Source organism: Ceratotherium simum, chromosome 9 (genome assembly GCF_057802395.1).
Source record: "Ceratotherium simum simum isolate JZ-2026a chromosome 9, ASM5780239v1, whole genome shotgun sequence".
In the NCBI taxonomy this organism is placed as follows: domain Eukaryota; kingdom Metazoa; phylum Chordata; class Mammalia; order Perissodactyla; family Rhinocerotidae; genus Ceratotherium; species Ceratotherium simum.
The window spans coordinates 13,643,134-13,661,536 of NC_141908.1; the positions used below are offsets into that span (position 1 = coordinate 13,643,134).

The 18,403-nt window shown below is 35.7% G+C and overlaps 1 long non-coding RNA gene across 4 annotated transcripts in view; it reads left to right on the plus strand.

The window, feature by feature from the left end:
- The window catches only part of LOC147916238 (uncharacterized), a 164,828-nt gene that overhangs the window by 12,725 nt on the left and 133,700 nt on the right, over positions 1–18,403 (plus strand). For all 4 annotated transcript variants that reach the window (XR_015553163.1, XR_015553162.1, XR_015553164.1 and 1 more), the window contains 2 exons: positions 11,100–11,143; positions 12,414–12,552. This is a non-coding gene — a long non-coding RNA (uncharacterized LOC147916238). The remainder of the gene's footprint in view (positions 1–11,099; positions 11,144–12,413; positions 12,553–18,403) is intronic.

Consider the following 18,403-nt stretch of genomic DNA (forward strand, 5'->3'; position numbering starts at 1 on the left):
AAAACAGAGAAATCAAGATGTAACAATATGCTTTAAAACTATTTATTAATGTTGGATACTTATAAATTGACATAAGGTATTCATTCAGTGATGTCTTTACTGCCATCTTACACTTTTTCAACTAAACATCATATGTATTTAATAGGAAAAAAATTGTTCAATACGTTTGGAAGGATATCAACATTACTTTTGCTTAATATCAGCCTTAAAGTAAGTTTTCAACTTGAAATCTTATTTATGATGTTTTTTATTCATTTGTAAATGTTTGATCTACCATATACCCAGTACAAAACCCTAAGTAACAGAGCTGGCCATGTGTTCAGAATTGACCATCTTTATATCAAACTACATAGGAATTCAGAAGTACCACCCTCATCTCAACTCCTCTGTGGGAATTGCTTAAAATATAAAATTGTTTCGGGCAGGCCCCGTGGCTTAGCAGTTAGGTGTGCGCGCTCCACTACTGGCGGCCCAGGTTCAGATCCCGGGCGCAGACGGACACACCGCTTCTCTGGCCATGCTGAGGCCACGTCCCACATACAGCAACTAGAAGGGTGTGCAACTATGACATACAACTATCTACTGGGGCTTTGGGGAAAAAAAAAAAAAGGAGGAGAATTGGCAATAGATGTTAGCTCAGAGCCGGTCTTCCTCAGCAAAAAGAGGAAGATTAGCATGGATGTTAGCTCAGGGCTGAACTTCCTCACAAAAAAATAAATAAATAAAAAATAAAATTGTTTCATGATCTTGATAATTTATATATTTTCAGAAAATTTCAGACATATTGAAAGAGATAAAGTATGATAAACCACCATGAGCCCACCATTCACTATAAAAAAAGAAAATAATTTTAAGATGTCTATGTACCAGAACTGTGTTGGTTTCCCATCCTTTGTCCTTTCTCCAGAGGAAGCATTAACCTATGCATTTCTCCGTAGTTTTACTTCTATCCATCTATGTGTCTATCTATCAATCATCTCTCTACCTATCTATCTATCATCATATTGCTCTCTCTTTCTCTTTCTCTCTCTATATATACATATAAACAATGTAATATTTGGTTAAAGTCTGCATTTATGTATGTGATAAAATGTGTAGTTTGTGTCATATTACATTGTTTTACATGTTTTTATACTTTACAGAAATAGAATACTCTGTAAAACTTTTTTAACTTGCTTTTTTTTTTTTTTTTGTGAGGAGATCAGCCCTGTGCTAACATCTGTCAATCCTCCTCTTTTTTTGCTGAGGAAGACTGGCCCTGGACTAACATCTGTGCCCACCTTCCTCCACTCTATATGGGACGCCGCCATGGCATGGCTTGCCAAGCAGTGCATTGGTGCGTGCCCAGGATCTGAACCAGCGAATCCTGGGCTGCCACAGCTGAGCGCGTGCACTTAACCGCTTGGGCCACCGGGCCGGCCCCTAACTTGCTTGTTTTGTTTCACTCAATATTATATTTGTGAGTCATCTATATTGACATATGAGCTTTATTTCACTTATTTCACCTCTGCCTGGCATTCCATTTTATGATATATTGCAATTATCCTTTCACCTGTTCATCGTTACCAACCAGGTTGCTTCCAATTTTTGGCTGTTACAATAGCTACTTGAACATTTTAATATATGACTTCTATTGCATATGTGTTTGTAAGAATTTCTTCAAGGTATATAAATAGGAGTGGAATTCTTGGGTCATAATATGTATTTGACATCTTTAAAATTCAAAAACCTCTTAAGAGAGTTTAAGAGGTTTTAGCTAAGCATCTAATATTTGAATATGTGACTAATATTTGAACAATAATGTGATTGATTTTATCACATCTTTTTTTTGCATCTAGAATTTAATTGGGTGGAAATTTGTAGGTGTATCAGAGACCTGGTTACCTCAGGGACAGGGAATGAAGAGGGATGTAGAATGAAGAAAAGGACACAGGGTGACTGGACTCTCTAAAGCTAGTGTTATGTATTTTATGATTCATCATGCTCTGGATTCATTTTTGCCTGAGCTGGTAGCTACAATAACTTTCTTATATTTTAATATGTAAATATATCCAGAAATCACTAAATTTGCCAGTGAATGCTTATTGGTTACAGTTGTTCCTCTGTAGTTCTAGAAACCAATCTCATTTACCTAACTTCAGCTAACAGATGGTGCTTCTTACTGTATCAGAAACTAGTGCACTTAGCTCACCGTTATCACAAGGGTCACACTAATACATACTCATGACTCTAAGACAATGTTTCTGAGTATTACAGAATGTAAAAACCAAGATATAAAACACTTTGGAGATAATTTACTTCAATTCTTCATTTTATAAATGAGAAAAATTAATGCCCAGAGATGATAAAATAATTTGCTCAAGGCTCCATAGCTATTTAGTAGCAGAGGAAGGACTAGGACTTGAATGCCTAGAACCATATAATAAATCAATTATTCTATTCCACATCTTAATCTGTTTTATTAAAATATTCACTATCTACATGGTATCCATTATCACTGGATGCCATTTTTCTTGTTCATATTTTTATTTCTTCTCAAATCATTGCAAATAACTTGATATATTTAAGTATTTTTAGGGAGTTTTTTATTTTAAAAATTAAATGTTTTAAATCTATAGAAGATGCTATTGAGAAGATATTTTCCAAATGAGCCATAATAATTTGGATATGTAAAAAGTTAGATGTATCAGGAAAACAATCAGTTCAGTTCACCTTTTGTGATGGGAAAATATAATAATGAAAAATACTGAAGTTATAGGAAAAGAAAATTTTCATCCGAACATCTTCTGAGGTCGGACCCCTACCTCCCCATCCCCCATGAAGCAGTAGGGGGAGGGCAGGCTCCATCGACCAATGGTAAAGTGGCATGTCTGTAGCTGGAGCTGGTGCAGCTTGCAGGTAGAAACACCAGGGAAGTGCAAAACACGTCTTTGGGAGCTCTGGGGAGAAAACCAGGGAAACTGAGCTATGTCATCTTGTCTAAGGATAAATGTGGAAGCAAAAGAGAAGACAAAGCCAGGAGATCCAGAAGCTCAAAATGAGACTGAGTGAAAAGCAAAGGCAGGAGTTTCATTTTTGAAACACTGCCGTACTCATGATAACTCGGGGACACTTTTAGCACTCTGAGAATTATCACCCATGGTTATAACAAAGACAAAACAAAACCATCAAAGCAAAAATGACAACGACAATAAACCCAGCAGCTAGAAACCTAGAGATCATTTTATTTGGTTTTCTCCTAGTGTTTTATAACTTAGTCTGTAGGTTGTGGGCATCAGTACAACTCAGGGTCTGCAGATATTCTGAAAGACTGCACAATTCAAAGATTTTTCTTTTGTAATATGCAACATAAATCCTGCAGAAATGTGATTGACAAATTTTACATTCCAAAACACTGTGAGGAGGAAATGGATCATTGTCCTTGTAAGAATATTGTTACTGTTTCAAGAGGACAAGACTCCGTAGTGTTGAAATACACTTGAAAAAAATAGATCAATAAACTGAGATATTTGGGTGATCAGAAATCATTGTTCCTGAATAATTAAACCACACACCAGATAATAATATTAAGATTGTGTCCTGGAACTTAAAAGAATGTCCTATCAGAAACTGAATTTCCCATAAGTCATTGTTTGTGTTCCCCGAGGGTATTTCTCTATTAGAGAACATCTGTGATGGTTTTAAAAGAGGAAACTTACCCAAGATGACACCTCTCAAGGTGGCAGCACGTTTTATGCCTGAAATCTGGAGCCATCTGGATTTCTTAATTAAAGTAGTGATTCTAGCAACTTTTGCTTAATTAACAAGAAAGTTATAAATTTCCTCCTTGCTATGTCTTTTATTGTTATTAAATATTAAGTATTAACAGCGTATTCATCTTGAACCAAGATGCACATTTCTATGTTAAAAGGGAAGGTTTGGGATTTACTGACTTTTATGATAGTAACTAACGTGATCTTAGAATCTTTTTATTTAATTTTATTTTTCTCAAAATGATTTTTGGTGGATTAATGGATATCCTCCTAGAAGTTTTCTCAATTAAGTCAACACTAAGTAGAGATGACCAATTCTTTTTTTTAATCCTACTAATTATTATACCATAATTACTAGCATTACAACTGATTCCAAACACAGACATACATAGTCAACTAAGTGGCTAAAATACCTAGGTATTTTCAAAGCATACAGTTACAGAAAATTTGGAGGAATATTCTGTATTGTAGTGATGAGAGCTGAAAGGTGGAAAACATTATCAAGGATTTTTTCATTATTTTGGAAATTAGAATCTGTTGTAAAGAAACCAAATTATAGATTAAAAACTAAGCGAATGTGTTGATTAGGAACCACTAACAAGGCAGAACTAAATGGCATTCCAGGATTAGCCCCTTCATTTCTTTTGAATATACAAACACCTTTCCCTCATATTTGAAATTCTTTACAATTCCAACACTATTGACATCAAAAAAGTATCTTTGATTACTTCATAAACAGACTAGATTAGAAGCCAAACTCCTTTCCACAACAGCTTAAAAAATATACATTTCATATTTTCCCTATTTCTTAAAGATTTTTTTTTTAAATATGCAAGTGTACCATTTAGTTCTCCATAGATTATTTTGTTCTTGGGATTTGCTGGGCATTTGTGAAAATTTTGGCCAATCATTTCTTCCAATGAGTCATCAGTCTGAAACAGAAGGTACCATAAAATCAAATTCTCACCAGAGACAAAAATATTTTCACATATCAGGGGCTAGTTCATAGACCTCCTAGAAACATAGCATAATGACAAGAGTAATATGTTTCAGATTCAAAAAATATATGTTTTGATTTCTAAACATCTGATAACTTATTTGAGTATATTCAATTTTTCCATCTTTTTTCATAATTTTGTGCAGGCACACTGCTGGACATTGGAGATGTAGATATAAAAGTTCTCTACCCTGCAGGATTTCCTGGTTTACTGGGGTTTACAGAATAATGTTGATATCTGTCACAAATGGTCACAGATAAATAACAAAATATCATGACGAGTACCATACAGAAGTGTGCACAGTACTTAGGGGGTTTAGATTTGCGTGGTCAAGGGAAAGCATATCGTAGGAGGTAATATCTGAGCTGTACCCATCATGACAATGTAGAAAGGTCACATTTCAGATTCAAATTGCTCTGGGATTAAATCTCAACTGTATCAACACAATTTGCTATGTGAACTAATCAGCCTTACTTAAGCTGCCTTAGCCTAAATCTTCTCCTTTGTAAAATGAGGATAAAATTACCTAGTTCATAGTTTTGTCAGGAGGATTTTTCATATTAAGACACTCTAAGATTAAGTAGCTTACCTGAATTCACACAGGTATTGAGTGGTGAAGCAGGAATCCAAACCTAAAGAAAATGGGCTGTAGATTCCGTTCTCTTAACCACAACCCAATAACTGACGCCCTCAACATGCTCAGAACTTACTGCCTCACAGTCGTTGAGAGGACTTCTTAATCCTTTCAGGGCTTTTTGAGTTGTATCTACAAAATATTTTATTTAGAGACAATTTTTACCAAACTCATGAATGATTTCAATGGTTCAAGTTTAAATTGTTGTAACCTCTGCTTTTCTTGGGTAAGTAAGAGACCAGAATGTAGCTCAGCTGGATACACCACACGTCGAAAGAACCATAACCTCTGAGGGCAGTACTTCATTTAGACTGCGGAGTAGGAACTGTGTGTGGTATGAACAGGGGATGGACTAGCCAACAAAGACTTTGTTTCTGACCCCAAACTGATTATTCTCTGTTACTTCAATAGTATGACTGTTTAATATCAGTTGCAGCATCACAAGGGAAAAATTCTCAGGAATTAGATAATTTAATCCATTTATCTTTCTTCTTGTCAAGCTTTTTATTTCTTTTCTTTAGTGAATGACATTTCAAAGATTCTATGAGTTTATTTACTAATCTATTACTGAATTATAACAAATATACAAATGTATAAACAAAGTGTACAATGAATTATCACAAAGTGAGTGTATATGTATATAATCATTATCCAGGTTAAAAAATGAAACATCAGATGTCAGTCACCCTTGTGCCCTTTCTTAAATATTATACCCTCTTTCATCTCCTAATGTAATCATTATATCTGGACATTTAACACTATTGATTTATTTGGCTCTTATGGAAATTTAAATAAATGGAATTATACAGTATATACTATCTTGTATTTGGCTTTTTCACTCAAATTTATGGTTGTTTTTGCATGTAGCAGTGTTTCATTTATTTTTACTTTTGGATACTGTTCCATTTTGTGAATATGACATGATGTATTTATCTATTTTTTTCTTGATGGATATTTGGATTGTTTCCACTTCACAGCTTAAATTAGATTCCTGGGGCTTCTGTAAAAAATAACCACAAACTGGGTGGTTTAAAACAATAGAAATTTATTGCCCACAGTTCAAGAGTCTAGAAGTCTGAAATCAAGGTGCTGGCAGGGGCACATTCCCTCTGAAACCTGTAGAAGAAAAGCCTTCCTTGCTTCTTGTAGCTTCTGATGTTTGCCAGTAATCCTTGGCTTTCCTTGGCTTGTAAATGCATTTCTCCAACCTCTGCTTCTATCATCACCTGGCCATTTTCTCCCTGTGTGCCTCTTCTCATAAGGACATCAGCCATATTGACTTAAGGACCCACCCTACCCCAGTATGACCCCATCTTAATTTAGCTACTTATACATTCAACAACCCAATTTTCAAACAAGGTAATATTCTGAGATACTGTGGTGTAGGACTTCAACACATTTTTTGGGGGGACACAATTCAACCTGTACTAGGGCTATTATGAATAAAACCACTATGAACATTCTCATGCATGTCATTTCATGTACACATGAATGAATTTCTGTTGGGCATATGCCAGAGTAGAGTTGCTGAATCAAAGGATATAAACATATCCAACTTGAGTAGATACTGCCAGATGTTTGCACCAATTTATATTGTTATCAACAGCACATGAGGAGTCTAATTCTCGTATCCTTTCCCAGACTTGGAATCTCCATCTTTTTTTTTTTTTTTTTTTAGCCATTCTGATGGGTAAGTAGAGGTATCTCATTGTGGTTTTAATTTTCATTTCTCTGTTGTTAATAAGGTGTAACTCTTTATTATAAGTTTATTGGCCATTATATATGCCTGTTTATGCTTCTTGCCTTTTTTCTATTGGGTTGTCTGATTTTATTTTCTTACTGATTTATAGGAGTCTTTAATTGATTATGCAAATAATATATTTGTCACATATATTACAAATACTTCAACCTTGTACCTTATCTTTTTACTCTCTTAGTGTTTATAAATAGAAAGGACTTCTTTATTTTAATATTGTCCAATTTATTAATCTTTTCATTTATAGTTTTTTTGTCTTGTTGAAGAAATCTTTTCCTAACTCAAGATTATAGACATATTTTCCTAAATTATCTTTTAGAAATTTTCTTGTTTTATTTTTCACATTTAGATGTACACCCTATCTGGAATTAATTTTAGTGTATGGTATAGTTAGGAGTCAATATCATTTTTTTCTCATGAATATTCAATGAAACCATTGTCATTTATTAAAAATATCATGCTTTGCTGACTGCTGTCCAGTGCCATCTTTTTCATAAATCATTTGTTCATACATACATGGGTCTGTATCTATGTTCTCTAATATATTAGTCTTAATCTAATCAGGAATTGAAGTGTTTGAAAGCTGGGCCTCAGTTTCTTTAAGGGCTTGTCAATTTCTGTTATCTTACTTTTAGGAAACAGTCCTTTGGGGTCACCACTAAAATTCTGGTGTGCTTACTAGGGCCGTTCTTCCTTTGCCAGCCCTGAATCCAGCTTTTGTTCTTCCAGCCCTATAATTCTCTAAACTCTGCATAGTTTCTAGTCTCTCAGCCACTCCTTTCAAATTGGTAGATGCCTTGAGAGATGAGTGGCTCCAAATGTCTAGCTCACTTCTCTGGACTCTTAGCCCTCAGAAGCAAAAGTCCTAACTGCTTCGAAAGATTTTCAGTGGCTTCAAAAGTATTTTGGTATTTTATGTTACCTATCTACTTATTTTCAGATGGAAAGATGGTCTAAAACAAGCTAGTCCATCATTGCTGGGAGCAAAACTACTTTTGTTGCATTTTGGATTATTTAATGTTTTATAATCTCTGTATGATGACTGTAGAAAGAATTGACATCTTTGTCTATTTAAAGAATTATGGTGAAGGATATTTATATGTATATCCATGTTATGTCAACGAATCAAAACTCCCAAGAGGGAGGGAGTTTTGACAATAATGACAATAATTACATAAAGTATCACTTTATTCCCACTTCTCTTTCTTGGGAAGTGACAGCTTAACACAGTAGTAAGTCCTCGGCTTTCATGTTTTTGACCTCAACAGTCAGAGAGAGAGAGATATATATGTCTGTATATGTCTATGTATATAGACATATATATATATGTCTCTGCCATTACCTGTTGTCTGAGATATATATATCTTACAGTGCCTTCCTCAAAGGACCCTGACCATTCTCTTAGTAAAGAGACTTCAGAACAGAGAACTAGCTTAGTTTTGAGAATAGGTAAAAGACGATAACTCTCCACTTGGGAAATTCAAGTTAAGCTTTTTCTCAGTTGATGTTGATTTTTTTTCCCTCGCCTCCCCCATATATTACAAGCAACACCTTATAAGGTTGCCCATCTATTTCATTTCTGGACTCTTCCTGATAAACGTCATCACAACAAATCCTTATAAATTAAAACAGTCTTTATACCATTCCATTCCTCTGGTTTGCCCCCACACCACTGATTTCTTTGAGCCTTAATGTCTTGTTGCAAGGCCTGTTTTTCTGAGCCTTTCACACAATAAATCAATTCCAACATTCCCATTTATCTGAAACTTTGGAATTCATCCCATATAGTATACCAAGTAAATTCTAGCATATTGACCCCATTAACTGTAGGCCAACTAATATCCAAATATTTTAGCCCATTTGGACTAGTATAACAAAAATATCATAGACTGGGTGTCTTAAATATCAAACATTTTTTTCTCACAAATCTGGAAGTTGAGAAGTCCAATATCAGGGTGCCAGTATTGTCAGATTCTGGTGAATCTGCAACCTGATTCCAGGTTGCAGACTGCTAACTTTTCGCTGTGTCCTCATATGGTGTAAAGGGCAAGGGAACTCTGTGATCTCTTTTATATATTTATTTATTTTGTGAGGAAGATTGGCCCTGGGCTAACATCATGCCCATCTTCCTCTACTTTATACGGGATGCCACCACAGCATGGCTTGACAAGCAGTGTGTTGGTGCATGCCCAGGATCCAAACCCATGAAGCCCCAGCTGCTAAAGCAGAGCCTGCTCACTTAACTGCTATGACACCAGGCCAGCCCCCCGTGATCTATTTTATAAGGGCACTAATCCCATTCATGAGGGCTCCACCCTCATGACCTAATCACCTAATCCTAATTATTTTCCCAAAGCCCCACCTCCTAATATTATCACATTGAAGGGTAGGGTTTCAACATGTATTTTGGGGGGGACACAAACATTCAGTCTGTACCACCAACTTAGTGCCATTCTCAGGCCCTTAAGTCAACCCGTTACTTCTCAAATATTGGGTACTTCCATCAATATGAATGGATTTGACCTCACTGAGTTTTATATTTTCTCTCTTGATATAACACCTACAGGTGTTATATCACTTCCTATCCACACACACCACAAGTGTGTGTGGATCCACTTCCCCCATATCCCCTAGGTTCCTGCCAATACTGATTAGCAAGATTTTTTTTTAACTCTTTGGATTGTAAACTATTTGGCTTACTTCTCTGTAAGTTTCATGTAGGTCTGGAGGCAATGAGTGGTGCTAAGTCCTGAGGAGAATCAGCAAAAAACATGTGTCATTTAAAGCCTTTTAGGCAGAAGAGGGCTACCTCCATAGAAAAAGGATATTCTGCGATGTAAGGTTTCATCCCTGTCCATGTATGCCTAAGTGATCGTATCTCATGGGTCAATGTCCCATCCTTTAGTCACTGGTCTTCCCACTTTAGCCTGAGAAACATGGTGTAGTTGAGTATTGAAATGGCAGTGCAAGTTGGCACACCTTCCAAACAGATCCAGAGCCTGGGCCTCAGCCATATTTGTTTTGCAATTACAGAAAATGATTTGAAGCTGCCATAATGACCTTGTGTTTTTCTGTGTTCTTAATTTGTATTCATAGCTCTTATATTCTTTTTTCCTAATGTACATTCTTAAGGTATAATAGGAGAATCCAGGTGATTCCATAATCACTATTGTTGTGATAGCAGCTAAGTGACTCAGATCTTTGATTTCCCCAGGCTTTCCTCTCCATCTGCATTTCATCTCATGCTGTCACCAGTGACAATGTCGTCACATATCATGGATTACCTGTGTCCCACCTGTGTCCCATTTACCTCCTCCCTCACCCAGCCAGGAGGTTTCCTGCATTACTCAAGTATATCATTAACACAACACCAGACTCCAATTTGGTGGGCCTTTTTCCTGAGGCCATTTCAGTACAAATTACTGTATCAGTCAGGGAGCCAGAAGGAAACAGATGGTACACTCAAATTAGGATAATTTGAAGAGCTTTTATTTACAAAGGGACTAATTACAAAGGTATGGGTGAGGAGTGGGGAAACCACAAGAGGTAATTCAAGAATCTGGAGGTGGTAGCAGCATCTGAGCTGTCACCATTAGCCATGAAGAGGTAAAGGGAGACAGGGATTCCTAGCCAGCCTGGGGTTACCTCAGTGAGAAAGAACCAGAAGGATAAATCCCTTAACTCCAACCTCATCTAGCCTAGTGATTTCCTCTTGGCCCTTTCTCTTCAGATCTCAGCTCAAAACTCATCTCCTCAAAGACTTTTCCTTGTTCCATCTGTATTGCATAGCTCCGCTATCTCCCTCACCTCCACTACTCTCTATCTTATTTTTTTTATAGCATGTACCAGAATTTGGCATTATCTTATGTCCTTCTCCTCCCACTACAATCTTACATTTCAGTATAATTCCATGACTGCAGGAATCATGTCTATCTTATTTTTTGTTGTTTCCTCAACAGCCAGAAGAGTGTCTGACACATAAGAAACAGTAAACAAATATTTGGTAAGTGGTGTGAATTAAGAAATGATAGAAAAATGTAAAAAAAACAAGAGTGCTAAGGACTGAGCTACTAGTGATCATTGATTGGAGAAGAGAAGGTGAATTAGAGAAAGTTATTAAGGAGAAAAAGTAAATTAGAACTGGGAAAAAAGGAAGAAGGAGATAAAGATTATGCCACAATGTCAAATATGGGAAAATGGAACAATTTGTAAAGCTTTTGTAGATAACTTGGAAATTGGCACTGTTTTGAGGAGATTATGTGTTTAGCCTTGGAAATCTTTAAAGGATTTTCTTAAGACTTGAGGCTTCCAAGTGAAATGTATAAAAGATGTATGGAAATAACAAAGTGACTATTAAGGGACTGCTTCAATATAGAAGTTATATGAGTACCAATAATCACATATTTTATGTACCTCAAATGTCTGATGTGTTGTTTAAACCAACCCATATCAATAAACCAGTCAACACACATTTACTGTAATCCTCCTGTAGGCTCAACTTCGTGAGCCACTAATTTTTTTCTCATAATTTAATACAAACAGGTTTATTTCAGAAAGCTTTGAGATCCAGCACATCTACTTAGGTAGACAACAATTTTAATCATTAATTTTCCTGAACCATGTTCAAATACCAAGTTAGTAAAATAAATAAATAAATACATACATATTTCAATAGATGAAGTGAAGAAAAAAGAAAAGAAAAAAGTGAGTGATGAAGGCAGAAATTGTTGAGTCTAGGACACATGCCAGCATTGTGCTAGGCTACTTTCACATAACATCTCATTGAGTCCTTACACAGCTTCCGGAGCTAGATATTAACAAATTCTCAATTTGAAGATTTTTCAAGTGAAGATGAGAGAAGATAGGCAAATTTCCTATAGTCATTTTGCTACTAGAGCTAGAAATCAAATTCTCATTTGACTCCAAAACTCACATACTTTCCATGATTCACTGGTTCTTCCACATGAGAAGAAAAGATGTAAACCATCTTTCATTATGTTTGTACTACGTACTAGGCCAGGAGGCATTTCCTGAAAGAACAAGCAAGAGCTGGTGCATACCATGTCATCCTAATTTTAAAAATAGCAATTATTTATTTCCATTGTCTTTACTTGTCTCCTACACTGTATATTTTAACATTCTAACAGGATTTGACTGTGTTTTGTTTAAATTTACTTCAGCTACTGTTGCAGATTCACTTGGACTTCTCATCCAAAAGTTTTTCCTTCTTGTCACCTTCTCCTCCCATTGTTTGTCTTGTTTATCTTTCCTAGGCCATCCCTTTCTCCTGTCCTGTGTGCTTTCTGACATACTCATCATCACCTACAGCTTTCCAAGACTACCTGGGACGGCACAGGGCCTGGAGCCAGAACTCCCTCCCTGGGTGGCTGGGCAGAACGGACGGAAGTCAAAGTGAGTGATACCTAGATCCTGAACAGATCTTGGAGGGCTCTATCATTCTGATTCAGATTTTTAAAATTTCACTCAGTCATTTGACAGCCGTTTGAAACTTATAAAATTTTTAATACCAAATAGCTTTTAATTATTAGCATAGCGTTTGTTAAAGATCCTGTGGGCATTGGGCTGGTACTGATGAATATGGTCATTCTGGTCCTTAAAGAATTACAGTATCATGAGAGATATAGACATGGACATGTGTGGGTGGGTGTTACAGAAGCACAGAGGAGGTGATTAGTGCATCTTGAGGTGTGATGGAGGAGATGACACATGGACTGGGTCTTGAAGAATGGTTAACATTTGCCAGGCAGTAGAGCAGTGTAGGAAAAAAGTAAAAGGATGGCAAGTTATATGGCAACGTTAGATTACTATCCTTGCAGGCTGGAGACATGCCAGAGAATCCACTGTAAGAATTATAATTACTGCATCAAATGGCCTCATCAATGTGGTTCTGATTACATCACAACATTCCAGTTACTTAATAGATTATTGAGTCCACAGATACTAATTTTTTGGTAGATCTGTACATTACCTATATTTTGAAATATGAAATGTCTTCTTACTTCCCCTTATAGTAAGATGCATTTTGGCATTTTTTAGAAAAGTTAAAATTTTATTCAGGGCAGATTTTCCTTTTGTGTCTGGCTCTGAACTGTAACTTGTTTTGCATCAGGAACACGAGAAGAACCAAGTTTCTTTGGTATGAACAAATCACATTGGAATGCAATACAACCTTTGTTGATTTGACCCTAAATCATCCTCCTTCCACTCATTCCCTCATCGACTGACAGCTCCCATTGCCATGGCAAATTAGCTATCTCCTTGTATGATCTTATCACACTTCCTCCACTGTGAAACATATTATGGAATCGTTGATATTCTGTCTGATGTTCTAATGCTCTTGCTCACCATTGCCTCCCAAATGTAGTAGCAATTTGATTACCCTCATAGTGCAAACACTCTATTGTGTGGAGATAACAGAATAGTTATCCTTCATGGAGACTCTAACTGCCATGCATTACCTTTTACTCTGTAAATACTGCTTGGAGATATGACTCCAGTGGCTAGTTACTGGGAAAATTTACAGCATGCTTTCCAGAAACCTATAAAAAAGACGAATCTCGCTGTGGAAGACTGTAGTTCCACTTTTTCTGGGCTGTCTGTATTTTATATGTTCTATTTTGTACTTTGTGATCCAAAGTATAACTCAATATTGTAGCAGACTTCACGTGATTAAAAATGGCATGGAGAGATAAGAAAATATACCAATGCAGCAGCTAAGATTCTCTGACATACACGTCCAGACTACAGGGAAGCATGTTTTTCTCTGTCAGAATGTGACACCATTTTGTGAAAGTTGCTCAAGAGACCTGTTTATCTAATATCTGACTTCCTTAAGCACACATTTTTCAATGCTCACTTTTTTTCCTCCAGAAAACAAATGATGAAACTTTTTATTAACCTACTGGGAATTTCTATACAATATATAGTGTAAAGCGATATCCATATTCATCTAAATATCAAGTTCTCAAATATCCCAAAATTAAATTTTCAATTACTCATACCAGTTTTGACCAATTTGTCTATCTAATTATACAGTTATAACAGGTTTAAGAATTCAAAATGATGATGATGCGATGCAGCAGGTATTGTGTTAGATGCTTTATAGTTTTTATGTGATTTAACCTTTATAACAGCCCCTTGAGGGAGGTGTTATTACTCCTACTTTGTGGATGAGTCAACGGAGACTTAGAAAGTTTAATTAAGCTACTTAAGGTTATATAGCTACCAAATGGTAGGTAAAGGAAATATTTAACTTGAAGTTCTTAACATTTTGTCTAATATATATTGCCTTTCACACATGAGGTTCATTGTTAGTATCTTAAAGGATCATTTCCACATACTTAATCCATTTGACAATATCCAGGAGACTCACTCTTGCTTGAGTCTCAGATTTATCCTTGCTCCAGGTGGAGGATAAGTTAGGAAGAGGAGTAGGGGTTGGTATCTAATTGGTAAACCGTTCTCAATACGTTGAAAAATTTGCTCTCTTAGCAAAAACATAGCAAAAATTCAGCAACATACCTACATTATTAATCACCCAGGAAAGAAACTCAACCTAAGATGGTTTGCAAATGAATAAGTGATGAGAATACGGTAAATATAAATTCTAATCCAGGTCATTAGATATGTGAAATGTAGCTAAAGATGGTTGTGACAAAATAAATTGTGTTATTGCCTAAATGAAGAATTCATTCAAACCAGAGTGGTCTTTATGGAGTCCAGAAATTGGGAAGTCAAAGAAGAATGAAAGCATTTATCTCATAAAATCATCCAATTGTCTTTTTTTCTTTTTTTTTTTATTGTGGTAACATTGGTTTAGAACATTATATAAATTTCAGGTGTACATCATTATATGTCGATTTCTGCATAGATTACATCATGTTCGCCACCTAAAGACCAATTACATTCCATCACCACACACATGTGCCTAATCATCCCTTTCACACTCCTCCCTCCCCCCTTCTCTTCTGGTAAACAACAGTGCAATCTCTGTCTCTATGTGTTTTTTTGTTGCTTTTATCTTCTACTTATGAGTGACATCATACGGTATTTGACCTTCTCCCACTGACTTATTTCACTTAGAATGATACCCTCAATGTGCATCCATGCTGTCACAAGTGGCTAGATTTCATTGTTTCTTATGGCTGAGTAGTATTCCACTGTATATATACCACATCTTCTTCATCCATTCGTCCCTTGATGGGCACTTATGTTGCTTCCAAGTCTTGGCTATTGTGAATAGTGCTGCAATGAACACAGGGGTGCATGTATCTTTAGCATGCATGTGTTCATGTTCTTTGGATAAATATCAAGCAGTGGAACAGCTGGATCATATGGTAGTTCTATTCTTAATTTTTTGAGGAATCTCCATACTGTTTTCCATAGTGACTGCACCAGTTTGCACTCCCACCAGCAGTGTATGAGAGTTCCCTTCTCTCCACATCTTCTCCAACACTTGTTTTCTGTCTTGTTAATTATAGCCATTCTGACAGGAGTGAGGTGATATCTCATTGTAGTTTTGATTGCGTTTCTCTGATAGGTAATGATGTTGAGCATCTTTTCATGTGCCTGCTAGCCATCTGTATATCTTCTTTGCAGAAATGTCTGTTCAGGTCTTTTGCCCACTTTTTAATTGGGTTGTTAGTTTTTTTGTTGTTGAGATGTACATGTTCTTTATATATTTTGGAGATTAACACCTTATCAGATATATGGTTTGCAAATATATTCTCCCAATTGTTAGGTTCTCTTTTCGTTTTATTGATGGTTTCCTTTGTTGTGCAGAAGCTTTTCAGTTTTATCTAGTCCCATTTGTATATTTTTTCTATTGTTTTTCTTGCCTTATCAGACATGGTAATTGAAAATATGTTGCTAAGACCGATGTTGAAGAGTGTACTGTTTTCTACTAGAAGTTTCATGGTTTTAGGTCCTACATTCAAGTATTTAATCCATTTTGATTTAATTTTTGTGTATGGTGTAAGGTAATTGTCTACTTTCATTCTTTTGCATGTAGCTGTCCAGTTTTCCAACACCATTTGTGGAAGAGACCTTCTTTTCTCCATTGTATGTTCTTGGCTCTCTTGTCAAAAATCAGCTGTCCATAGATGTGTAGGTTTATTTCAAGGCTTTGGATTCTGTTCCATTGATCTGTGTGTCTGTTTTTGTGCTGGTACCCTGCTGTTTTGGTTACTATAGTTTTGTAGTATATTTTGAAATGAGAGAGTGTGATAACTTCAGCTTTGTTCTTTTTTCTCAGGATTCCTTTGGCTATTTGGGGTCTTTTGTTGTTACATATAAATTTTAGGATTCTTTGTTCTATTTCTGTGAAAAATATTGTTGGGACTTTGATAGGGATTGTGTTGAATCTACAGATTGCTTTATGAAGCACGGACATTTTAACTATGTTAATTCTTCCAATCCAAGAGCATGGAATATCTTTCCATTTCTTTGTGTCTTCTTCAACTTCTTTCAACAGTGTTTTATAATTTTCAGCATACAGATCTTTCACCTCTTTGGTTAACTTTATTTCTAGGTATTTTATTCTTTTTGTTGCAATTGTAAACAGGATTGTATTCTTAATTTCTCTTTCCGCTACTTTGTTGTTAGTGTATAGAAATGCAACTGATTTTTGTATGTTGATTTTGTATCCTGCAACTTTGCCATATTCATTTATTATTTCTAAAAGTTTTTTGGTGGATTCTTTAGGGTTTTCTATATATAAAATCATCTTATCTGCAAATAGTGACAGTTTCACTTCTTCCTGTCCTATTTAGATCCCTTGATTTCTTTTTCATGCCTAATTGCTCTGGCCAGGACTTCCAATGCTATGTTAAATAGGAGTGGTGACAGTGGGCATCCTTGTTTGGTTCCTGTTCTTAGAGGGATAGCTTTCAGTGTTTCACCATTGAGAATGATACTAGCTGTCGATTTGTCATATACGGCCTTTATTATGATGGGGTGCTTTCCTTCTATATCTATTTTATTCAGAGTTTTTATGATAACTGGATGCTATATCTTCTCAAATTCTTTCTTTGCATCTATTGAGATGATCATGTCATTTTTATTCTTCATTTTATTAATGTGGTGCATCACATTGGTTGATTTGTGGATGTTGAATCATCCTTGCATACCCGGATTAAATCCCACTTGATCATGGTGTATAATCTTTTTAACGTATTGTTGTATGTGATGTGCTAGTATTTTGTTGAGGATTTTTGCATCTGTGTTCATCAGAGATAGTGGCCTGTAATTTTCTTTTTTTGTGTTGTCCTTGTTTGGTTTTGGTATCAGGGTAATTTTGGCTTCATAGGATGAGTTAGGAAGCTTCCCCTCCTCTTCAATTTTTTAGAAGAGTTTGAGAAGGTTAGATATTAAGTCTTCTTTGAATGTTTGGTGGAATTCGCCAGGGAAGCTGCTTGACCCCAGACTTTTATTTTGGGGGGAGGCTTTTTATTGCTGTTTCAATATCCTTTCTGGTAATTGGTCTATTCAAATTCTCTATTTCTTCTTGATTCAGCTTTGGAAGGTTGTATATTTCTAAGAATTTATCCATTTCTTCCAGATTATCCAATTTGTCGGTGTATAGCCTTTCATAGTATTCTTGTATAATCTTTTGTATTTCTGAGGTGTCCGTTGTAATTTCTCCTCTTTCATTTCTGATTTTATTTATTTGAGACTTCTTTTTTTTTGGTGAGTGTAACTAAAGGTTTGTCAATCTTGTTTTTGTTTTTAAAGAACCAGCTCTTGGTTTCATTGATTTTTTTCTTTTTTTGGTCTCTATTTCATTTATTTCTGCTCTGATTTTTATTATTTTCTTCCTTCTACTGATTTTTGGCTTTTTTTTGTTCTTTTTTTTACAGTTTCTTTAGTTGCACCGTTAGATTGTTTATTTGAGACTTTTCTTGTTTGTTGAGGTAGGCCTGTATTGCTATAAACTTCCATCTTAGAACTGCTTTTGGTGTATCCCATAAATAATGGCATGTCGTATTTTTATTTTCATTTGTCTCCAGGTGTTTTTTGATTTCTCCTTTGATTTCTCCATTGACCCAATCATTGTTCAGTAGCATTTTATTTACTCTCCACCTGTTTGTGGCTTTTCTGATTTTCTTACTATGGTTGATTTCTAGTTTCATACCATTGTGGTCAGAAAAGTTGCTTGGTATTATTTCAATTTTCTTAAATTTATGGTGACTTGTTTTGTGGCCTAATACGTGATCAATCCTGGAGAATGCTCCATGTGCATTTG